This window comes from Harpia harpyja, chromosome 3 (assembly GCF_026419915.1).
Source record: "Harpia harpyja isolate bHarHar1 chromosome 3, bHarHar1 primary haplotype, whole genome shotgun sequence".
Classification (NCBI taxonomy): Eukaryota; Metazoa; Chordata; class Aves; order Accipitriformes; family Accipitridae; genus Harpia; species Harpia harpyja.
In genome coordinates this window covers 70,265,785-70,291,662 of record NC_068942.1, presented here as the reverse complement: position 1 = coordinate 70,291,662, position 25,878 = coordinate 70,265,785, and the positions used below count along the sequence as shown (strand labels likewise).

Here is a 25,878-nt window from a genome sequence, read left to right as displayed (position 1 = left end):
TAAGTGCAAAAAGTTGATCCCTATGTAATTATAAAGTGGTGCCAGGTTCTAACCACACTACCTTACCTACCCTAGTCCTTTGGAAATGTATTACTTGCAACTACTTTATATACCAGACATGTTTGTTTAATAAAAATGTTGTTATGATAACTATAAACAACATATTTTTTATATGACTAATGTTTTCATGAAGTTGCTTTCATTTTCACAGGTCACTGCTTCCTTTTCCAGCCTCACAAACAGTTTTCTCAATCATCTTGGGCACTGAGTTGGTGCCTCAGCACTTGGATCTGTGTCCTATGATTTGATCTTCTTTTCAGAGTGTTCTCTCATTTGTCCCTGTCCATGTGCTGTTTTTCTGACAGTTTTTTTAATTCTTGTGCCACTTTATGACAGTTTTTCTCCATGATATGCTGTTAAAAGAGCCGAGATATCCGGAAAAAAATTAGACTTACCATGAAGAAAAAGAAGCAGCTGACCAATAAGCTACCTAGAAAGTAAGCAATTTTTCTTTTTCTAAGTTCTTATGTGTGTGTGTGTGTTGCTATCTTAAAATCTACAGTCATGACTTTATCTACAACATAAGGCATATTTTGTAAATGAGCTTAAACACTCTATCAAATTGTAATTATTCATGAATAGTCTCTCCTTATTGTTAATGATATGCATCACACTAACAGAGTTTGATATACTGATTATAAGAATAAAGTTCATCTGAGGTAGCAGAGTTTATTCCTTTCTCAGGCATCCAGCCTGGATCTCAGCTGCAAAGTAAGTACCTCTCCACATCTCATTACCAAAATAGCAACCTTCTTAATCCTTTGCTGTAAAGAACAAAGGTTTGATTCAGTCTCTGGAGCAGAAGTAGGATCTTACTAATGCACTGGCAACTACAGTGTTGTTATTTTTGTTAGAAAAGGGAGAAACAGGAATTTGCTGATATATGTTAGATTAAGGGCTGTTATTGTTTTGAGATTAATCGGATTGTTAGTTGGGCCTTTCCAATGGCAGTTGAAAATCGACAAAATATCTTGTAATTTAATATTTTGGATGAGTTCAGGAGCTACTTCCTGGAAATTCACTTCTATTCTTTGGCTCTGTTCTGAAAGAATCACTCAGGGTATCAGTTAAATGGTGTATTGCTTACTGTGCAAGTGGTAGAACTAGAAGGAAAGTTCTGTCGCTCTTGCCTGGAGTGCTGGTCTTCCTGGGCTCAATCTACTTGCCATCCAGTGGATCAGAGCTGAGACCCAAGGCACCAGTGAGGTACCAGCTCAGAAGAGGTCTGTGCATTAGCCAAGTGTCCAGGCTTGAACATGTTACAACTGACGTATGAATTCACATTTTGAAGTGTTAGAGCTCTGATGATGTTTTATGGAGTCTTTTCTTTCTTTTGAAAGATTTGCTGTCATGTAGTGTTGGGCTGCAGTGGACTGTGGAATTTGGGATCCCTGTGGAGTAGGCTCTCTAAGCCTCTGGCAGCTCGTCAGGATAAAGTTGAAATTAGGATTGCAGAGAAGAGCCAGAGGAATTCCACTTGGTGAATTAAATGTTATTGAGCTTGAGGACCTGGAAAAGGGCGAGGGAAGGATCTGGGTGAGCTCCCAAATTGGTATGAATGACTGGCATAGAAGGTACTGCTTAGAGCAAAAATAAATGCAGTGTAACTGATCCGTTGAGACCAGCAAACTGTTTCTGGAAATGACTGGTGCTTGATAATTCTTAGCGATAGGCAAATGCCATACTCCAAAATACGTGTGGTCCATTGTGCAATTCTGTGTGGGTGTGGATCTTTGCAGGTTATTGGCCTATGCCCTCTGGCACAAAATGTGTTTGCATAAGTCTTAGCATGTAGAACTTTGGGTGTTTATCTTCATGTGTATGTGAAAGGTTCAGGGTTAAGTGAGGGAGAACTATCCCAGAAACTGAGGTCAGCAGAAGCATTCTGGATAACTGTTCCCAGGCCTGAGTACTGTCACAGAAAATGAAGACCAGTAAGATGGCATTTGCAGTGAACCTCAATTCTCTGCTTCTGTTCCTCATGGTTAGGACAAACCCTGTATTTGGCCTCCAGGAGATATGACAAAGATATGTCTATTGATGGAGTACGTAGACTGAGACTTGTGGCTTGAGTGTGTGGACTTTTATTTGTGAGTTGGAAGAGATTTCTGAGCATAGTCTAAGGCAATTATGTTGTATTAATTGCTATTTTATCCTGATTGTGTGTGTCCCCAGCAGGCTTTAAGTATGAAGTTTTGATAAAACAGGAATGTTTCAAGTGCCAGTAGAATATTTGGGCCCAAGCCTGTTCTCTCTTATACCACTGTAAAACTGGGATAATTGTATAGACTTCAGAGTGACAGTGGTAGAGCTAGAGTAGGACTGGACCTGAGAGAGGAAGCCGTAAGTGTGCGTGTGTGTGCTTTGGGCAGTGAAACAGCTGACTGAAGAAACAGCTCATGTACTGCTCCCATTTCCCCTTGATGGTTTCCAGCTGTCTTATCCCTGGCATATGAAACAACATTAATTAGTTTCAGCTTGTGAAAATAAGTGAGAGGCAGCGTGTGTTACCCACCTTATAGTGCTGTACATAAACAATGTGCTACATACAACAAACTGTGATCACAGATGCTGAGTGACATTGTAGTTATTAAGCCAGGAGCTCAGTAAAGAGAAAGTTCCTTTGGCAAAGTAGTCATAGGCTAGATGGTTTCTCAGACTGTGCAATACAGGAAGACATGCTCACACGCAGATGCAGGAGATCAGTGTGTGTTGCACCTGGACCAGAAATGAGAGTGTCACAGACTTCATGCTTTGATCGTCACAGGTCTTTTAGTATTGACTGAGGCAGGAGAAAGGAAAGACCTAAATAGGACAGTAAAGGAAGAAGGCAGCATTGCTATTTTCCCCAACCAGTAAGCACATATTTGCAGGATATTAACGGTTTTGGGTGTTTTGTTTTTACATTTCTTGAACATTTTTTGGTTAGGGATCCTAGATGGCTTCCTCAGAGAATAGGAAGAATAAGTAGACATAAAACGTATTTGAAGAGTTTGCACACCTAGATTTTCCCACGTCTTAGTATATTGTCACCAAGTGAGACTGAATGAGTGATATTTTTCTGCTGCTGAAGCAAGACCTGATACTACCTTGCTGCCCAGGTTGGTAGAAAAGTATTATGAGAAACTGACTGAAATCAAGAGATGCAGAAGAAAACACATTAAAGAAGGCATGGAAATCACCATGCCTTAACACCATTGCTGGTCCCAAAGGCTAGAAAGATTTTACTGAATTGGATGGGCTGCTACAGGCTCTGTCTAAAGCAAATTGGAAATTACAAACTCAAATTTAAGTGAATATTAAAGACTTAGTGGACAAGGTTACACAGAAGTTGGAATATGTGTGGAGGCTGCAGTCATGATGGAAGAGTTTCTGTGCAAAAGAGAAGAAGGTGTTGACAGGTTGGTGTTGCCCAACTAGAAGTGTTGTATAAGCCTGGAGACATTATCCCTATGATCTAAAAATATGAATAATAAATGAACTACAGACACTAGTGTGGACAATAATGAATCTGGACAAATATACTACTGAAAAACCAATGTTTGATTACTAAGATTATTTGGAAAATGAATGCCTATTGGTGTCATCAAACAACAAAATGAAATGAATTGTGGTTTAAATGTCAAATAGGTTGTTTTCGGTTTAGATCATAGAATGTAACTGTGATGAAGTTCTGTTACAACAGGGGGAACTTTATTCCTGGATGTGTGTGGACAGTGGAGGAGAAAACAGAGAAGAAAGCAGAAAACCTGTTGGAAGGGTAGGGGGAACTCTTGGCTTGTATGAATTTTCTCTGTCTTACACTTAACTCCTGATGCAAGCTGAGATCAGAAGTGCTGCAGATCTTCAAGCGGGTAGTTTCCACTTAATTTAGTGCATTAACCTAGCTATCCACTAGTGGAGATGGCAGACAAACTTCCTATTAGGTGTTTTGCTATAAAAATCATGGGGTGGAAAGTAGACCAAGATCTAGAAAAGTAACTAAGAGACATGGTGGACCTCTACAGGAGGCTGGGGCTGGAGGTGAAAGTGATCAAGATTCTGCAGCAAACCAGTTTTTTGTTCTCTTGTGCTTTTTACGCTAGAAAGATAGACCAATAGGATTTGTGTGCTGTGGTGGGTTGACCCTGGCTGGAGGCCAGGTACTCACCAAAGCTGCTCTATCACTCCCCCCCTCAGCTGGACAGGGGAGAGAAAATAAATATAACAAAGGGCTCGTGGGTTGAGATAAGGACAGGGAGAGATCACTCAACCAATTATCATCACTGGCAAACCAGACTCAACTTAGGGAAAATTAATTTAATTTATTGCCAATCAAACCAGAGTAGGACAATGAGAAATAACACCAAATCTTAAAACACCTTCCCCCACCTCTCCCTTCTTCCTGGGCACAGCTTCACTCCCAGATTCTCTACCTATCCCCTCCAGCAGTGCAGGGAGACGGGAATGGGGGTTGGGGTCAGTTCACCACATGTTATCTCTGCCGCTTCTTCCTCCTCAAGGGCAGGACTCCTCACACTCTTCCCCTGCTCCAGCGTGGGGTCCCTCCCACAGGAGACAGTCCTTCACGAACTTCTCCAGCACGGGTCCCTTCCATGGGCTGCAGTCCTTCAGGCACAGACTGCTCCAACATGGGTCCCCCGTGGGGTCACAAGTCCTGCCAGAAAACCTGCTCCAGCGTGGGCTCCTCTCTCCACGCGGCCACAGGTCCTGCCAGGAGCCTGCTCCAGCACGGGCTTCCCACGGGGTCACAGCCTCCTTCGGGCATCCACCTGCTCTGGCGTGGGGTTCTCCCTGGGCTGCAGGTGGATATCTGCTCCACTGTGGACCTCCACGGGCTGCAGGGGGACAGCCTGCCTCACCATGGTCTTCCCCACGGGCTGCAGGGGAATCTCTGCTCCAGCGCCTGGAGCACCTCCTCCCCCTCCTTCTTCACTGACCTGGGGGTCCACAGGGTTGTTTCTCTCACATGTTCTCACTCCTCTCTCCACCTGCAGTTTCTGTGCCTGCCACAACTTTTTTTCCCTTCTTAAATCTGTTATCCCAGAGGTGCTACCACTGTCACTGATGGGCTCGGCTTTGGCCAGTGGTGGGTCTGTCTTGGAACCGGCTGGCATTGGCTCTGTCGGACATCGGGGAAGCTTCTAGCAGCTTCTGACAGAAGCCATCCCTGTAGCCCCCCTGCTACTAAAACCTTGCCACACAAACCCAATACATGTGCACTGTAGAAAGTTTAATTCTATCAAAGCATTTGATGTTTCTCTCATGTCTAAGACTGATGCAGCTGTAGGAAATCTCATCTGTTGGCTGATTGGCATGACCTTAACCAGAGGGCTTTCAGACTGCAACGCTGAATTTAAATCTATCTGTCTCATCCGCTCAGTAATACTTTGTGAGGTGCTGGTTTTCCCTAGGGACCTGTCACCTCACAGAATCTGGGAAATTAAATTAGTGAAAGGAGTTTGGTAGAGCATATGTTGGTTTCTTATTTTCATGAGGAGGTGAATCCTGAAGGAACACGTGCCTCTAAGCAGGAGAGTGCTCAGCCTTCTTAGTGGAGCAGGAGTCAGTGTGAAGTTGGGAAAGTGTCAGTGAGGAAGAGTTTTGGTACACAAAGTAAGGAATAATCCTATCACAAAGGAAACCACCATCTGCGACAGGCTCTTCAAACTAGTGAGGAAGGCCAGCCTTTACTGGACTGTGGAATATTACACAAGATTCATCATGCATTTCTACTCCTAACTGCTTGAGTCACTGAAGGTATGTCTACTCAGGGTTTGGCAGGCAGATATGAACTCACTCTGTCCATGCTCCAGGCTGGCTGGGTGAAAGCTGGCTCTGAATGGGAAGCTATGTAGCCATCATTAGCATGTGGCTGAGCCTGAACTAATAAGTCCTGCTGGGAAGCAGAATATATTAGCTTGGGATCAGCATAACAGGGCTGCAGTTACATGACTTTAGGATTAGAGGTAGCTTCTATCTGGGCATCTTGGAGCACTTGCAGAGGGAATTGCATCTGTTTGCAAATCTGCCATGGAAGCATACCCTGAATATGTTAGAAGGGTTAGCCAGACATGGTGATCTGGAAAAATGGTGCCCTAAAGGCTGTCCATTCTTTTTAAAAAAACCTTGAGTAAAAATGCAGTGCCAAACTCCAGCTTTAACCAACAATTTGCTTTCAGATGCTTTCCATCAGGTCTGAGGCTTGATGTATGCCAATGTTAGAGGGAAAGACCTAAAACTGTATGTTTGAAGGGAAACCCAACTGGTCAGTGGGAAGGACTGTGCAGCCATGACAAATGAGCACCTTGCAGTAATATCTGCCTGAATTAAATGTCACTCCCTATACAGTCCATTACACAAACCACTTGCTCCCTTGTTTACAATGAATGGAAAGTGCTAATGATAGCTTATTTATCTGGAGTCCCAGACTCCTAGGTCACTTAGGTACTTTTGAAGATGTTCTCTTTCAAATTACTTTCTGTAATTCATTTCCATGCTTCTGATTTTCAGAAGAAAACCTGTTTCTAAATAAAATTCATGGACATTTAAACAATTATTTTGTCCTTAGCCTCAGGAGTCCATTAGTTGCTATGTTCTTGAAGCAAATTAAAACAGTGCATTCTGTAGGATATAAAACTATTCCTAATTGTGGCAGTGGATCACTGCAGTCATTAGATTAATACCAACTATTATCATCCAGGATGCTCATCTGGTTTTACTGAACTTTGTTAATGAAATGGAAATGTATGATTAAAGTCATCCTGTCTGTCCCTCTAAAGCTGTGCCTGTGAATGACTCACTGTTTTACAAATGGGTGTTGCCAGACACTGATATTGAATACGGCTCCAGCCGTCAGAGCTCTGGGTCCAGCACTGCATTTTTGGAGTCCAGGCTGGAACACTGAAATTCCCATTGAAATCTGTGGGAATTCTGCATGGCCAAAGCCCAGCTACCTTCATGGCTGGCTGTGGCAGCTCGGAGAGCGATGTAGCTCTATGCAGTAGGCACATAATAGCTTGGGGACTCAATATGAATTTCATGCATCTCTTTACTTAGTCACTTGAAACCCAAGATGGAATTGAGGATACCACATTCCACTTAAGCTGTGTTTGTTTGAGGTCAGTTGAGTGCCCTCTGCTGTCTCTGGACGTGACACTTTCTGCACCACTGGCAAAGTTGCAGCTGTGGTTTCTGTGCTCACTGGGCACAAGAACTATTTGCACAGAGCAAGCCCCAGTGTGTTGGTCGGCTTGCCTGCCCTGCCTGCTGCAGTGGCCCTGGCTGGCCGCACGAAGGGCGGAATGTGCTTTAACCTTTTGGCAGATATATAGTTGTTTGCATGCCCCAAAGTAAATAGCTCCCAAAGATCTTTGGGTGGAGCTGCTCACAGAAAGCCGTGTCTTATGGGCAAGGTTGACCCAATAGTTAATTTAGCTTGTTTGCTTCACATACGAGATAGAGTTTGAATAGTCCTGGCCTTCGGGAATTTCACATCTGGATTCAAACTCTTTATGGCTACTGTCCCCTAATCTGTGCCATGGGCTGTTCCCAAGTCCTAGTTCTGTACTTTTCCAAGCTTTGTGTTTCATGTTGTCCCCTCAGGGGCTTTTGTAAAAGTGGGAGGGCCAGATTGGTAGTTGTAAGAAAGAGAAGTATCATCACTGACGTCAATGCAGCTCTGCCACTTCACATTTGCAAGGGATCAGGCCCGTCTACCAGTGTCACAGTCTGCTGGGGAGGAGGGGAGGCAGCCTGAGAAGTGTTGGGTTTGCACTTCGCCAAGTGACAGAGAGTCTGAGCGCAGTAGCCAGACACGTTATAAAACAGGCTGTTGGAGAGACAGCTCTGTGTGGAGGCTTGAGCCTTGATTTACTCCTGGTCATTGTCCTGATATTCCATGGCTTTAAGACAATTTAAAAAAAACTTAATATATGGACTGTGAGGGTAATGGGCTGAGACCCCTTGTGTGGTTTCTGGGTGGTCTCATGCGGCATTGGAGGCCAGTTGTGGGCATAGTTGCTTTTGTGCAGTAGGGTAAGGCTGTAGTGGAAAATCCAAGGCTGGTTGCTCTGGGTTACCAAATGTATGGCTACACATAGGTTTGAAGTCATTTAAAGCTTCCAAATCCTTTACCCATCTTAGGATATTTTAGATATTTTTGAAAGCATGAGTTCAACGGAATAATCCTGAACTGAAAGGAAGGGAGACTGAAAGCTCCGAGTAAAGCAGAAGAGAGCCAGGGTTTTCTCGGGTGCAAAGGGTAGTAGAGGAGGGCGAAAAGGCCACTTGGTAATAACATACCCTTTCAGAGATCCACTAGGGCTGTTCCCAGAACTCTGCCTGTTTTGTGCATTTCTTCTTCTGTGCTTTTGCTCATCTGAACAGTCTCTCCAGAAATCAGCAATTGGGAGCACATAAGAAGTAATTCTCTTTGCCAGGTAAACGGGAACAATAGTAGAGTGGGAAAGAATGAATCACTACCATTAACAAGAAAACTAGGGTTGCTCTCATCATCGACACAATGCAGTGTCTATTCTCAAATGTCAGGGCTAATAACTCACCATTTACAAATTAGATTTAACCCCCTCCCACACAAACCCACATAGTCCTTGCTAGCCTTCAAGCTTAGGTCATAGCTGCCTTTCTCTGAGGGCCACCAATAAAACCTTCAAAATATATCTCCTCCAGACAGTCTGGCTGCTTTCAAGATTGAATAGTCCTCCCCTTTTCCCTTTGGATTTTGTTTTAGTTACAGCTACATCACTGAAAAAATGTGGAAATGTCTTTGAAAGCCCCTCTAAGGCCCTAATTATCTTTAATGTAAGAGGACCATTATCGTCTACAGATGAAATGAATAATACAACAAGTAAGAAAGATTCCAAAGTTTTGGTTACCTTAATAAATTCCTAAATGTGAAGGAATTCACAGATCTTTATCCAATGCAACCAGAAATTATTAAGGCAGGTGGGAGTATCAAAAGCTTGAGTGTTTCAGCTGGCATCTTACAACATCTTCTGTTGAGACTGTTTTTCATCCAGTGTACTGATGGATTGTAACTATAGCTGCCCAGAAAAGATGTAAAAAGGATGCCAGTTTCCTAGATAACCATCATGTAGGTGTAGAACATGAGATGCTGCTAATTTCAGATGCTCATCAGGATATTAATAGCCTCCTTACTTTGAAAGTAATGGGCTTGTTTGAATTCCTGGTCCTGAAATATAGGAAACATTCAGGATATGTTTTTCAACCAGGATGGCTTTTAAAGTGAAGTTGAAACAGGTAACTGGAAAAAGGACGCAGAAACAAATTTGGGACTGATTAGTAAAGTCCATTTAACAGATTCTGCTTGCCCAGTCTGACACAAGCAGTTTTTTATTAATTAATAAATCATTCTCTCTTTGTCTGCAGATTGAGAATTCTTCAAAGTGGTTTACATGCAGTTCTTAACACAGCTGCTTGCTGGGGGTGTGTGCTCTGTGTGGGGGATCTATCAGCAGCCTGGCTACCTCTGTGTGATCTTGGTTAAGGCCTGGATACAAATCAAAGGCCAGATTGTTCTGTTTTACCAAATGTGTTGCCTGGGGCCTGCTAATTAATAGAATGTCTAGGAATGTCATCCATCTATTGAAAAAAAAAGCGTCACTTGAAAATTGCTATTGTTTTAATTGAATGTTGTCATTTTCACATAGTGACCGATATCTCAGCCTACCAGTCTTTTTGAAAGAGCAAACTAGAACATGGGAAAACAGGCCACTCATAGGGAAACACTGTCTGTTTTTAAGTTATTTTTTAACTTAGGTCTCACAGAGCCATAAATGCTCCCACATGTTGACTGGGGGCCTTATCCTGAAATCCAAACTTGTGTTTCATTCTTATGAGTTATTCCATCATAAGTCAGTGCCTGAGGCCGACTGTAAACAGGGGTTGCAGAACTGGCCTGATTTTGACCTAGCAATAGAGCATAACTCTGGGAACATTTGCTGGAGATATGGCATTTACTAACATGGGCAGACCAGCTGAAACTCCGAGGTTGTGCATGGCAGTAGGCATGCAGGATTGTCTACCAGTAAGTGTTTGCAGGATTGGGTGGTAGGTGGTCCTACTTTATTTGCTGTTTTAACAGAAGTCTGGTACTTGTTATGGAGTGAGTTAGTTCCTCTGGGAAAGGTGGGTGTAACTTGTCAGGACATGAAGGATAACTAACCTCAGACATTTGGGAAGTTGTGTGTGTGTGTGTGTGTTTTGATGCATATGATTTTGTTATGTAAAATAGTGAGGCTCACCCCCCTCTCTGCCTGATTGTGCCCTCTTGTGGGTTTCTGCACAGTTCTTTTGAAGGAGAAGGGTAGCTCATATGATGAGGTGAGAAAGAAGATGAATGGAAATAGAAACCATGAGGAATCAGATCTTCAGCTGAATAGTTATAAGGGCTTCTAGCATATTTTGTCCTGTGTCACTGTGCCTATAGGGGAAAATGAACATTATCTAAAGGTTACGTCTTGATTTTTACAGAATGATTTGGCCACAATTTAGTTGTGCATGATGAGAGACATTTTGTATGATATCCCACTGTAAGTATTCCTCAAATGCATCCCTGTGTTGTCAGAAGAAGAAGCTAAAATCCTTCTTTTTCTTCTCTGTGTAGCTCTTGGATTGGCAGCTGGTTTTCATATGATTTGTTTCTATCAGTGCATTACAGCAAAGGTGTGTGCTTTGGGCCATGGGTATAATTTTGAAGGTTTCTTATGTTGAAAACTCCCTCAGTTGGCAAATGGATCATTCAGTGCTAGATTTTCTGGGAACCCAGCAAAGATGATGGCATTTTGGAGGTGGAAAGAAGCAATGGGGAATGAGGGGGAGTATCTTTTTATCTGTCAAATACAGTTGTAGTATCTCTGCAACGCTGTGCTTTAAGTACAGTATGCTGGTCTTGGCTTTTATGAGAGTTCTGGAAGAGTTTTGTGCACTGCACAGTCTGATTGACAAAGAGGTTTTCCGTCCTCGCATGACCTTCTTTTAATTTAAAAAAAAATTCAATAAAAGTTCAGCCGCACAGCAAGAGATGAATTTAAAGACTGCACACCATGTGACAATGGTAAAACTTTCATAATAGGCGTCATATTTGTTGGTTTAAAAATCAACTTCATTGTCATAGTTAATAGTTTGCAGCTGCTGTAGAACAGAGGCAAATTGCTATGTATGTGTCAGTCTTAAACGCAAGTAAGATCCACTGACTAGGACGACTTGGTTAGTTTTTCCTATCTATTGGTAGTATTGCTGATCATCATCTCTACGCGATGAGAGGAATTTATTGCCACATTTCAGCACTGCTGAGCTGGCTATGTGATCTTGCAAGTAAAATAAACTTGTTTTCAGTGGCCTGCCAAAGTATACTCCATGACATCCCATTAAAAAGGCTTCCAGGGTCGTGTATAAGTAGGTGCAGTCCCCCTGCAAATCTATGGGATATCATCAGCATTGATTTAACTAATGAAGGTAAGTTAAATGAAAAGTGTTAAAGAATCAGAATTTATCACCTAATATGAAGCTCAGGAGTAAAAGAAGCTGTGTTGGAAGATCACCAGGTAAGTTCTCTGACAACTTATAACTTACGAAAAGTATTTGTAATTTGCACCAAGTTCATATCAGATAGAAATGGAAGGTAGATGGAACAATCCTTCTCCATCATGCTGGTTTGTGCAGAAGGTGTGTAAGGTCAGAATGGTCCAGTGGCCAAAGTGTAGCAGCGGGCTGAGGGCAAGCAGAGGAGTATGTGAAGTGCCTGCTGATTATCCTGGACTGGGGGCCATACAAGAAAGCCTCCCTAAGGTATTGGGAGCCGTGGCAACCACAGGGAATTATGTCTAAAGGGGTTTGTCATGACTTTAGGCTGAGCAAATAGTGTTATTTAGATTTAGGGAGATTCTACTTTACTTTTACTCCTCCTCACTGTATCTGCTGTTAGAACAGAACTGAGCTTAAACTGTGAACCTAAAGCTGCAGACTAAAATGTGAGGGGTATCCCTTTTGAGCTATCTCAGAAGGACTGTGGTTATTTAAAGCAGAGCATCCCTTGGTGTTTTAGGCACCTGTCCCTGTGTGAAGAAGTCAGGGAGTTCAAAGAGTGCAGGTCAGGCTGTCCAGGATGCTGTGTTCTCATGGCCGAATCTCAGTTTTTCCTTCAAGAAAGCAAACAGTAGAGGAGTGAGAAGGTTTAGTGACTGAGCTTGCAAGAAGACAGTGCTTTTAATGCTGAAGTCAAAGACTCGGAGCCCAAAGGGTGGGAAAAATTCTCCAGGGAAGAGACAGCTCACACAGTCCTGCACTGGATTACTGTCAGCACTACTTCACTTATTTGGGTGAAGTTTCTGATGTGTTTCCTGGGACAGAACCTGACCCTCAGGTCTCATTTACAATTCAGAGAACTTCAGTTTGGCATTCCTGTTCACATTGTGTAATTGCAATAATTTCAGCTCTTGTTATCCCTTCAAGCTTGGCTAATTTGTCAATGTGCTAGTTTGTTTTATTCACATAGAGACCATGACTAGCACTGAAGTCTAAAGTAAATACATGGGATCTCTAGTTAATCTGTGCTTTCTTTTTCCCCTGGCCTTTTGTCTTTCCTGGTTTGTGGAAGTTGCTTTGTTTTACAAATGAATGGAAGTGTATACCAGAAGATGAGTGGAACCTTCAAAACACCCTGTTCAGCTTGTAGAGGGCTCTAGAAGAGTGGCTTCATGGGGTCTGAAAATGCTTAAAGAATAGGTACCTCCCCCCATTCCTCAACTGTAGTTGCCATCCTCTTGATGGAGTTTCCTAGCCCTGAGGAGGGAGGGACATCTGGACTGAGCCCAGGTAATTTGTCAGCCAATTCACGATTAGATCAAATGTCCTTTCCTCAGCAAGAGTGAAGAGGGAAGGGAGATATAGTCCTCCTGTTAGAAAAGGCGGGACAGGTGTCTGGAAGATAACAGCTGTAGATACGTTGGAACTACTTTTATATTAGAGCTGCCTGTATTTTTCTGTCTCTTGGGATAGATCATCTTGCAGGTTTTTGACCAATAGTTCTCTGTCTCTGACATCCCTGACTGTTTCCTGAAGATTCTTGACAACCAGCCACGTTGTTTTCCCTTGCTGAAAGTCATTCTTCTATGAAGGAGACTTCTTCATCTGAGCCTACAAGAGCAGTAGGCCTCTGTGATTAGAGAAACAGGCTGGACTTTATCTAACTAAAGGTAAATGCATCTGAAATGTAAAAGTCTGCTGCTATGGTAGTCCCCGAGCATCCTTTTATGATCTGTGGATAGGCAGCCAATATAGTCAATGGACTGTAGGTACAGCTCTACTTATCCTAAAGCAGATGTGTAAAATGTCAGATGGACTCTGTCCATAACAGTGCCTGTATCTATTGACTAGATTGAAGACTGAGGAGAGATGAACGCCCCCAGATTCTTTGTCTTCTCACAGTGGTGAAGCAGTTTACAGAGGTGGTGGTCTATATTTCATCTTCCTTCTAAGGTTGCCTTCCTTCTCTCTAAATATTGACAAGACTTTTCAGGGCAGGCAAGAAGTCTGCTGAATATAAATTTTGATTTTTCTCACTGTAGCTTTGCCTGGGACACCACATAGCCTACTGACATTTTGGAACTCCAGGAGAAAACCAGATGTTTCCACCAGCAAAGGTCTCTTGGAATTGTTGAAAGAAGACTGGAACAGTCCTGGTTCTTGCACTTTCTTTTCTTAAGGTATTTTTCCTCCTATCTGATTTCCAAAGAGGAGTCTGATTTTCATTTCACATTGTCCCACCCTTGTGGCATTTTCAACATTGGCCAGAAATGAAAAGCCTTGAGTTGGAAAGGTGTAATCTAAACAATGACTAGATATACTTGGAAGAAAGGTTTATTATTTGGCTTGCTGCCACTGAGAGCTGCTAATTACCAGACAATTATGACCAGACATAATTTTTCACTGTCTAAAGCTGCCTCTTGGGTTTAATATCTGACTGAAAACAAAAGGCAGAAAATTTTTGAGGAGTTCAAAAAAGGCCAAGAGATGTATAAATATTTCCTGAGGGCATCCATTGCTACCTTGGACTTCAAGGCCAGGAGTTTGGCTGTCATTGCCTCCTTAGAAAGCATTCTTGGCTCCAGTAGTTTGATCCATCTTTTCTCTCCTGGCTTCCCAAATAATCAAATCATAAAAGTAGTTTGGGAAATACATTTTGCATCTGTAACTCCTGTGATCTTTGGATGCTTCAGGAGTCAAAACTCCACATGGATTTGCCACAGCTGAGGGCTGTGTGTTTGACTCAAAAATCCTTTTGCACACAAATTAGAGGGCAACCAGTGCAAAACAATGTGGTTATAATGCATTAACTAAGCAGGAAGCATGGAGATCGGTCTCTGCTGTGTCAGGAAACAATTTGTCTGTGGAAATGGCATGGCACAGTGCTTGGGAAGACAATGCTGCGAGCGATGTTCAGTAGGCTGGCTGCTCAAGAAGGTCCTACAGGGGCACTGTCAGTGAATCAATAGGCCTGATTTATCACTGTATTATATTAATTCTACTCCAGGGTGACTCCATTCAAGTCAGTGAATTTATCCTAGGGTAAAACTGGGGAAGAACAGTGCCTCATCCCTCTTGCTTTCTGCTTGAATTGCTTCCACAGAGCCGCATCAATACTTTCAGTTCTGTCCTCTTCAGGGCCCAGCTGTGACAAGGTGCGAGCTGGAAGCCTCTCAGCATTCCTTAGAGGAGTTGGGGTATAATCCTGGTACTGCCAGAACTTTCTGAACCCCAGGTTTGCCAGCTAATCCTTAAAAATGGTTTCTGATGAAGATACATGAATCGTACACTGTGGTTCTTGAGAAGTAAGGCACTTTGAAAATAGGATTTACTGTTGGGATGGAACACCAGAGGCTGTCACACCGCTAAACTGAGAATAAACAGAGAAGAAAACCTGCATGAGAATGCCGTGGAAGTGGGTATAAATGAGGGACAGAGTAAGCTCTTGCCTCCAAACAAAGAGTTTGGCATTTGCCTGTAACAACATGCAGGTGCTTTGCCAGCATGAAGAATAGGACTGAGAACTGGAAATCTACGTCTCCATGTTTGTCTTTCAGCAGGCTTCCAAGCATACACATTTTCATTCAAAATCACTACCAAGCTGTTTATGATAGATCTGTGCCAACTGCACTGTTTTATGTAGCCATCTAAGCCAAGTCATTGTGACCTGATGTGACTCAGTTTTTTAAAAGGGTGCGCCTTCAGAATTCTCATTTTCTTCAGTTCAAAGTGAAACACTGGGAAGAGTATTGGAATGGATCTGAAAACAGTGCAGCATTCTTATGCAGAGGCAAGAGTGCCATTCAGGCAAACACTAGAAGAAAATCTGTCTCGGGTGTGTTTTTCAAAATGAGTCTGAAATGTTCGTTGGAAAAAGATCAGGAATCTTAGACTTAAGTGAACTAATTCACATGCTCTGATTTTGCCTATATCTGTGGTATTGGAAAGTGAAATAATAGATTCTAAGTGCTCTGTTCCTGAAATTTTAGTTCACTTTTTGTTATCTGCATGTATATTTATTTAAGAGTGTATGTGAAGTCTGTTTTTCCTCTCTGTGGTTTTTTTTTATTCTCTCTTTCTCTTTCTCGTCCATATTTCTCTGAATAGAAGTCTTATACCTCTGTGTGAATTTAAAACCTGTTAGAGATAGGGAGAACAATTACATGAAAAAGATCCTTTTTTTGGTCAAATATGCTACTGTTTTTCTTGGATTATAGAACATCCCTTATTTATATATTCAGCTGTTTAGATATGTTCTCGCATATAGATCATAGGTGATTATGCATTTATTCTTGTTTCCTCAAATACTAGTGAACAAATCAACAGTAAAATTTTCTAAAGTTCTTCAAATTGAGGTCGTATGCTTTCAGGCTCATAAATACTGTTGGTCAGTGTAAGATGTTTTGATACTTAGTTGAAATTTGTCACGGTCTTTCTTTTCAGTGCCTTTACCTGGTTTTAACTTCATCTGAGATTGACTTGAACATTCCAGCATTGTTGGAATTTATAATCAGCAGTTGGTTTTATGTGCAATACCACTTACCAGTCAGTGGTGCTTGGCTGATTTGTTTTTCAGAGGTTCCCACTACAACAGATACAAATAAAAATGGCTTGGTTTTTTCCCATGTTTTTTTTTAAAATACAGTAGTTGATGAGAGACTTCCTTCTGATGAAATTAGATTCAATAGCATAATTGATGAAATGAGGAGGAGGAGATTACCCGAAATAACCTTTCAGCCTGAATCTTTATTTGAATGGGAAAAAATTTTTTTTGAATGTACTTCCAGATAGTATCTACATTTCTTAGAAACTTGCAGGGCTTTTTGTGGGAAACCCCCAAACTATTTTTGTGTGGCTTTGGCCAAAAATATTTGGTTTTCTCTTACCAAATTTCAAAAAGGTTGAATAGTTGGCTTTTCTGAAGGAAAGGCAATACTTTCCATAAAGAAAAATCCCCATTTTCTTTCTAGCACTACTTTTTTTCACATTTCTGACAAGCAAAAGAGTACAAAAGTACCTGGAAGTACAGCTGTTGTGTCATGAAATTTCAAAGTAAAAATAAGATTTACAGTCGAGTTTTTGCCTGCTGCAGCACCAGTCAGTGCCAATATATTGAGCTCACACTTTCACTTAAATGCAAGCGCAGATTAGTGTTTCTGCCACTGCATCACTGCAAATACCATTATGGCTTATTGCCATTGATACCAGTCACTGAGGAATAGAGGCAGTGGTTGCCTAAACAATCTGTACTATTGCCAAAAGGGGTCAGCTGTCCTGTTCATACCGCTCCCTTGTGATTGCTTGAGTGTTCATGTCGGTGCAAAGGATGTCAGATGAGGAAACTTTGCCAACTGAAAACTAGTCATGAGAAAAAAGGGAAGTTAATGTGGGCATGAGGGAGTGGCACGAACAGGTAATAGAGACCACACATTTTGGTTGAAGTATAAATTTATATTGCTTTGAAATTGCAGTGCAGTGGTGTTATGTGCTTGAGATTATGCAGTCTTGGTGCCACAGTGAATTACAGATGTTCAGTTGTATGGGGTGGTTCTGTTTGAAAACATGGTTTGGACTATACCTGCTGGATAGTGTATTTTATAGGATGTTTCAGCAGGTCAGCATACAATGACAACCTTGATCATGAATCTTACTCCTGTGTGAGTGAAGGAGGTTGTGAAGTTGAGGGTACAGATGTGTATCTTCCACCTAGATTTTTGCCTTCTAATATCCTTCAGTTCCTATAGAAGCTGGCTGGACTTTATTTTGCTAGTCTATGTTGCCCTTCCTAGACAGACAGACGGGGTGCTCAGGTGCTTTTTTTCCTATTTTTGTCTCAATAGATTGTGAGAATGCTTTGACAGAGCATGAAACTGTTTTGTAGAAGGTTAGAGTACAATATTGCTGCTATTCTGCCTACTCCTTATTTTAAACCAAGGGATTGAATCCCCTGACTTCCCTACATCAGGGTTGGAGCCTTCAGTTATGACTGAAATGAAGATGAAGGCTTAAATGCAGGGATTAGATAGTTAAGCTGTGGGTTTAGAAAATACCCATTTTTGCCATCAGATAATTTCGTGATATTTCTGTAAAGAAAGCTCTTCAACAAAAACTGGAAGGAATTCAGTTGTGAGGAATTCCAGCAGTGAGAATTTGAGATGTTTGGGAAATCAGGAGCAAACTGAAAGTGAGGTCTTAGAAATGGTGGTATTTTTTTTTCTGGTGCCAAAAAGCAAGCCAAATTATTTTGTCCTGAATAATCTGTAGATTTAATCTCTCTTGAAGTGCCCAAGGGGTTCTCTGACAGAGTTTTGGAATCTGTGGTTCTACTTGGTGCTGTGTTTTACAGCTTCATAACAAAACTCTGAAGCTGATTTCTGCAATGGATAAAGTGGAGTTCAGTATATATTTGATCTCTTTTAAGAAGTAGAAACGTTAACCATTCTGTAAACAAAGACTCAGCGCAGTGTGACTATACCTAAAAAAAAATAATTATTGGATTGTGGAAGTAGTGTATCTTGTATCTTCTTCACTTATTAAAACATAAGGCATTAATTTCAGAGCTAAGAATAAGAAAGATGACAAAGAATAAGACTGGATTGGAAACTATGCAGCCTGTGCCTAACTCCAGTGAACATAGTTATGGTTGAGTCATTTTGATGAAAGCATGTACAGCAAATGATCTAGAATTCAATAAATATGTGTATTTAAACATATGGAGGCAATGATTACCTGAGGAATACTTGAGAACAATATTTTAAGCTGTTATAACTTTATTTCATTTGCCATGAAAATGTATACTATTGTATAGATTTCCTTGCTCTTTCCCACAGTCTAAGAAATGTTGAGGCCAGAAACAGTTTATTCTCTAACTTCCCATTGGAAACTGAACATGGCCTGTCTTTCTTAAAAATCCAGCCATTCTCCAGCACGTCTGCCAGTAGTGGACGTTGACCTTCTCTTTCCTGCTGTGGGCAGACGTCATTCAATTGAGGAAATATCAGGGAGATGACACAGAGCTGGCTTAGCTGAGCAACAGTGACCCTACAAGACATGGCCTTGAAAATCTTCCTGTGCTGTAAAGTCAGGATCTCTGAACATTTCCATTGCATACAGTCTTTGGTGTGGTTAGCAAGGTTAGTGACAATTTAATCTTTCCTTCTCTTTTATCTATACGTGGCACTAACAGTAGGAAAAGCTAATGAGCAGATATATAGCAGATATTTTGAACTTTTGATGTCTCTGAGGTATTTAAGTAAATAAAGGTAGGGCAAAATTTTGTATAGAGAGGTAATGCCTTTTTCTAGGAGAAATGATAGAACTGGAAAGAAACAGAAACTCTCACATGATGAAAGCTTGTCACTTTTTTTCCAACATCTATGTCAGTTGCTCTGGTGATGTCTGCAGCAATGTAAATTCACTATTTTTTTGGTTACTATTAATGATTCATTAAGTTTAAAGACAGAGCACAAAGTAATTTAACTATCTGCATTGCGTCGATGTTGCAATATGAGGCTATCCTGAGGGATATGCTCTTCTGGAATCTGATACTGTGTTTTACTTTAGTGTATGTATCATAAAAAGTATTTGGAATAAACAGCAAGAATTTTGGGACTGTGGTATTTTACTAGGAAGGTATATACTTGAATGTGTATTCAGGTGAGGATGAAACATATGAACAGTGTGACATATGTATTAGGTACCCTTATTTTGGGAACTACCTGAAGTTACGTGTCTGACCCCACCGCTACCATGTGCCATCACAGAAATCCTGGTTCACTGAAGTGTTAAATTCACTGCTATTCAGGAAACTGTTTCTTTGAATTCCATTATCTCTGTTTTTAATAAATCTTGGTTTTGGCTAGGATCACTTTTGCCTAGGTAATTTTACAAAAATGTCTGTAGAATGCTGAGAAGCTCATCAGCTTTATGAAGAAGACCTTAAGAGTTTCCAGTACTTAAAAGTTCCTCTCAGTGCCAATCATTAGACAGGAAAGAGATTATTCTGTTATGTTTTAGTAAAATTTGCCTGCCGTCAGGCTACAGTGAACAAATAAAAAAATGCAGAAGCCCACAGACTTAAGAGAAGGCTGAAAGTTGGTGTTGGTGGGTGGCAGTATAATATAAAACAAGATGAAAAATGTCTAATTTGTGCTTGGCTGAGCACCAATAAATTCTTGCAGCACATGAGGAATGCCATCCCTTAGCCATCATGTCAGATGGAGCATTAGTCACAAAAGGAGCTATGTGACTTGCTGGTAGTATCTGCATAGGGGAAATCCTCAGAGGATTTGTTAGGATGCATCCCTGGCTGGCATGGACATCCAGAGCTGTGTGGACCAACCAGAGCATCTTGGAAGGGCAGCCCTTCATCTGCAGTAAGATAACTCTGGCCTGTGAAAAAGCTATCAGAAATGCTGGACTCCTCCATTGCAGGTGGCATTTCAAATGCTGCAATAGCTGGGTGCCAAAGTGCTTAGAAATGTTTCTATAAGTTTAACTGAGAAATCTGGGTTTGCCAGTTACTGTCACAGATAAGGTCTTCCAGCAGTTGTTCTAAGTACCCTCTTGACAGTGGCTAAGACAGAAACTAATGGCTTCAGAAAATGAATATAAAAGCATTCTTAACTCCTGTTATATAAAAGACAGTATGTCTTATTTCCTATCTGTTAAAAAAAAAATCTCTGAATAAACACAGCTGTTGAATATCTTGAAGTAGAAAACAAATGTCTGCTTCATGTTTTGTGATCTATAGTTTTATTATTTCAGCCTCATTGCATAGTAGCTGATATGCATTTGCCACTAAGCCAGGTTGCATGGTGTGCTTGAAGATGAAGTTTAATGCATAGGAAGTATCTGTTTTAGTGGCTACTTCTAGCCTTTTTGACAGATATTTGTATGGGGTAGAATGCACAGCATAATTTCTGGCAGGTCTTTCAGCAGTAAAACTTAACATAAAATTCATAACTTTATTAACACTTTCATTCCTGTGTGACCTGATCCTGAATAGGACCAGAGAGGGTTCAGGTAGGGTTGTAAGGTGATGTGTAGGTTATAGGACATATAGGCAACCTGATATGCACGTGCAATATGATATGTGATGTATGTGAGCTGGAATATATGTGTGAATGTCACTTATAGGGAGAATCACACTTCCTAAAACATAGAAAGTCAGAAGTTAGTCTCAGTTCTTTTCTTCTATGTATCTACTTGAACTTAGTCACTTACTGAATTTTCATGTGAATTTAAATAAACAAATAAGACTTTATTTGTACTTGGTAGAGAGTTCCAGCCTCTTCTTTCCAGTGAAAACTTTGCCATTAGGTCTTTATGAATAATTAATTGTTCAGTTTACTTGCTGAACTAAAAAATTAAAAAAATATTTCAGATTGACTGAAAGTGAAAATTTTTTGTTTATCCTCTGTAAGGAAAAATTCAAATGTAATGCAAATAAAATTCCTTTAACTGTCCTGGTCATATTCTGATGGCTGCTTATCGTGGTGTCATATGTTTTGCAAAGTTTTCAGAAAATTGTGATGCATACATTTTATGTGCCTGAAAATAAATACATTTGAAGGCCCTTCCTTACTTATCCATGGCTGGTGTAGGCTGTTGGTTAGGGTTGTTTTAATCTTGAAAATCTTTAGTTTCCACAGGGTAAATGAACCTTTAGTCTTGTTCTTCAGCGCTTGGAAGGGTATCAGACCAACACTGTGTTATCTTGTCCTCCATCTCTGCTACATTTCAGGTCTCCATTTACATTAGTTGACTTTGGGAAGCATGAAGTGCTTGAGAGGATTAGAGAAGGCAGAAGAAGGGGAATTTGCATGTATTGAATAAGAGAGGTTGGCTGAGGAGAGAGATTTTGGAGCTGCTTGTGTTTATGGACAACTGCATCGCAGATTTCATTTGAATGGGCTAGGGTTCATAAACCTCTGTAGCCTGGAATGCAGGGCCCACTTGAATGGGTCTGAATTTCCGTGCAAATGTTTTACCCAGCTGTTAAGATAACACTTCAAGAGTTAGTGGTAAAATATTTTTTTATTTTTACTTGTAAAGGTCTAATTTAAATTGACAAGCACACTTAAAAGTGCAGATGGGCTCAAGCTGAAAAGTAGAGTGTGTGAAGCCTTTCCAAGTTCAGGCAGGTTGGGATCCAAAGCTTCTCCTACTGTTCTGGCTTTTGGTTGCTTTTAAATTCCTCTTTGGTTCTTTAGTATGTCTTGTGTAAATCTAAGATGGTGGGAACAGCTGGTCCCAAAGGATTTCCAATTGTTTGGGTGTGCATCTCATGAGAACTCACTCTTTTCTGAACTTGAGCCCTGACTCCTAAGCCAAACCCAGTGTCTATAGATGCCTAAAGGCTTTCTTCTTAGCCCACACCTCCAGCTAGGACAAATTCGATTCTACTAAATTTTCCAGTATCCAACCAAAATATATCTCTTTTCAAACACTTTGCTTGAATCATTTCACAGTGAGCCTGGTCCAATGTGATGACTACCAGTGAAGAGGCCTCAACAGTTGCTCTTTCTATTTTTGGATAAGGTAGAAAGATTATTATTGTTATACACATATAATGCCATTCAAAATGCAACTCTTCATGCTATAGGACTGGCAATCTTCAGAGTGCTGCCTTTCTTATCAAACAGTATTGGAGCAGTAACTAAAATCTGGTCCAGTAGCCAGAAAGACTGTAACTTGTGGAGTGACACACACAAAAGCTTGTTTTGATTTCAGTATTCCTCATTTGACAAGTGTTTACCTAGACAGTATGTAGTCAAAATGCACGTTGTCATTTTCTGCAACCCCAAGTATTTGATGTGTCAAAATTCCTGTGAAAATAGATAAACAAAATCTGAAATTTCCAGATGGACAGCTGTACTGCAAGCAGTCTACCCATGATTCCAGTTTGAAAATGCTTTAAATCACTTGTTACAATACAAGCACGTCTCAAAATATTAGGACTTGTGTCACAGCAGACTTGCTGTAATCATGAAAACAAGCTTAGTGTCTAGTCAGATAGGTTATGTATTTTGATTTTGGTGGGTCTGATTTTATAAAGTCCTCCACATTATCTTAGAAGCCCTGCCAGATGAAAACAGTACAAAATGTTTCCTGATGAGCCCAACACAGGCAGATAGACCAAAACTGTCCTTGGCAGCAGGGGTCTGATATATTCATCTTCTGGCGAAATGGGGAAGAATGCTGTTGAGTACATTTCCTGTGACTTATCTTCTAAACTTCTTATACTTTTCCATGAGCACATTGAGAAGCAGCCTGAATGCCCAAAGCTTGATTTTTCAGGGAAAGTTGTAAGTGCCCTCTAGTTGTTGTCTTTGTGATTTTATGTACTGCAAAGTGCAGTCTGAAGTTAAGTATGATAGTTGTAGCTCTGTATGTGGTTTGAGAGGTGTGGTTTACAGATACTTAAAGTCTCAGGAGTGGACCTTAAAAGTGTAGATACCTGGAAGTGGAAAGTGTAATCAATTTATGCATCTTTTTTCCTTCCTCCTTCATTCCTATCCAACCGTGTATCTCACATGCACCTACTTAGTATAAATGCAGAAATACACATGTAATGTGCAAGTTCCATATTAACTCTTTCTGAATGAGTTACACAAGCTTTGTAACTCCCCTCATTACCTAGAATGCTCAATCTATTTTTTGTGTAGGCTGGAGAGGAAGTTCGTATCAAGATAACAATGTTGAGTTTAACTGAGGTGAGAAGGGCATAGAGGCCAGCATTGAAATTCTGACACTAGTTGTGAAATTTCATTAGCTTATATAATTTTGTATATTACTGATGAAAATATTATACAAATAGCTACTTGAATTTTAGAGAATATCTTTCCTATTTCTCTATGAACTCGAGCCTCAGTTTTCTTATGGTTATGTCAGTTTCACATCATTTTCTTTGCTGATTTTACTCCTCATATATGGAGTATAAAGGAAGACTTATATTCCATGTGGAAGGGAAGAGAACTATATTGCACTGGAGCCTCAATCCATATCTCATCTCTTGTCCTGGTACAGTAACAGCTACTACCCCTAAAGTCAGGGAAAGCTGAAATATCCCCAAGCTCATCTGCCAAAATGAATAGCTGAAATGGAGAATAAATTCCTTTCTGACCCCATGCTCACAAACAGATAACTTATTTCCTGGAAAATGCAATTTTGATGCTGAATTCATTGTTCTATCTTGCATAGCTACAGAAATTATTAGTGGTCATAAAATGATTCATTCATTTTAAAAGTCCACTGACTCAGTGACCACTAGCAGCGGTACATTCCACAGGTCCACAGTAGATAACACAAAGAAGTCTTTAGCGTTTTTAATCTTTGTAACATTTTGTCACAATATGATCTAAAAGAAAACTTTACCCACACACAGAGTTGCATACAGTATTGGACTTGGCTTTGAGACAGAGGAGAAAGAAGCACATATGTAGCTTTCTATTACCTTTTGAACATAGCCTAAACTATATAAGTTAAAGCAAACACCTATTTTCATCTCTACTTTCTAAATGTGACCCTTTTGTTTTATTTAATGTTCATGTTTTAAACAGAGGATGGGAAGAAGAAAGAAAGAATGGACTGAAAAAATGTAATTTGCATTGTGAAAAGCCTGTGCTATTCGATCCTATTTGGTGCTACATAGATTTGGTTCATATTCCCACATTTTCTGTAGTGTAGGTCTTGTGAATCTTATGAAATACAGGGCAAATAATTAAAAGCCCCAACATATTAAACAATGTCTTACACTGATACAAATCAGTAAAGCTTTGTAGAGTGTGCAGAGAACTAAGCATTAGGTATATGCTAAATTTCACTTATATTAATTGTCCTGTGTGAGTAGTTTGGTATCTCTTGATGAAAAGCTGCATCCCAGACATGTTTAATGATTATATGTGGACATTGAAGAAGGGAAGGGTTTTACTGGATCATTATCTCTTGTTGTCTGCACTGAGGATGAACTTCACCATGTAATCCCATTCCTAACTTCACTATCCTTCATCATTAGCCAATGAATTAACTTTTGCTCCTGCACTTCTTTCAGGAAGCTGTTTCAAGACTTTACACAGCTAATTGTAAGGAATCTTGTTCTTTTTTCTTTCCTAAATTAATTCAGGCCACTTTATTCCTCTCCTAACGTGATCCTCTATTTAGTCCTCCAGTTCTTACCTCGTGCTCACACAATTCACAGAGAGCAACCACATTTTGTCGGTGCTCCCACTTTTGTCTCTCCACCCAAAGTAGACTCTTAGTTCCCTACAAGGATGACTAGTCCTTCTTTCTACCTGTTTTGGTCTGAGTTCATCTTTGCGCACAACATAACACAGAGCACTGTCTGCAGTTTATTGTTACCTTATATATTGATATTAATATGTCCCTATTTCTATTGGAAATATTTTGCCTTAGCTGCAGGCTATTATCACATTGCACTTTATCATTGTACTGGTGACTCAGTAATCTTGTGATTAAGTTCTATGCCCAGGTATTTTGCTTGATCTGTCATTTCCAGCTGACCAGAACCTTTTTTATAATGGTACTTATTAGTCACAGTACATTTGGTGAAGAAATATGTTGGCTATCACATTCAGGAATAAATGGGTCCTACCATATTTGGTAGCATGTTTTTTCCAATCTGTGTCTGGGAAATTTATGTGTCCACACAATGATACAATTTCTGATAGCCATTTTCTCTCCAACAAAATATTAATGACATCCTCATCCACATTCAAATTTGACCCATGTGAGGCAATGGCAAACTTCTGACCCTAGTTCATTTTGCAGCCCTTCATTCAAATTGATTTTGACCTTAAAAGCTTCAGTTTTATCCATGTTATTGCAAATTTTTACTTGCAGAAGTCGTCTTTATTAAACTATGGCAGTATTGTACTCCTGATTTTATTTCTAGCTTTTAGAAGAGTATCATGTATTTCAATATCCACGTTCCAATCATGACTGATACTCCACCATGTCTTGTTATGGCTGTACTATCTGATTTCATGCCCCGCTCTATTGGTTCCACTTCCTCTGGTTTGTAACCTTGCCACCTTTCATTGGTTTCCAAACAGCTAAATCGCCTTTCTGTTACCCCACCCGCTTCAACTCGATCATGTGTAATCCCTTCAGTAACTGAACTGTCTCCATGACTACTCCTATATTCTCTGCTTATACTTTTCTCTTTGCTGTTTCTGCTGATTTTTTTTCTTTTTACTGAACCCTTCAAACTGCTTTTCTTTTGCCTGT

At 40.5% G+C, this 25,878-nt stretch overlaps 2 long non-coding RNA genes across 2 annotated transcripts in view; both read left to right on the top strand.

The window, feature by feature from the left end:
• Positions 1–394: 394 nt before the first annotated feature.
• On the top strand, positions 395–9,585 carry LOC128140243 (uncharacterized). The gene is made up of 3 exons (XR_008234663.1): positions 395–497; positions 745–771; positions 9,472–9,585. It is a non-coding gene; the product is annotated as an uncharacterized LOC128140243 (long non-coding RNA).
• A 9,072-nt stretch (positions 9,586–18,657) lies between these two features.
• Positions 18,658–25,878, top strand: part of LOC128139968 (uncharacterized) — a 79,317-nt gene continuing 72,096 nt past the window's right edge. Inside the window, exon 1 of the long non-coding RNA XR_008234565.1 lies at positions 18,658–18,761. This is a non-coding gene — a long non-coding RNA (uncharacterized LOC128139968). The remainder of the gene's footprint in view (positions 18,762–25,878) is intronic.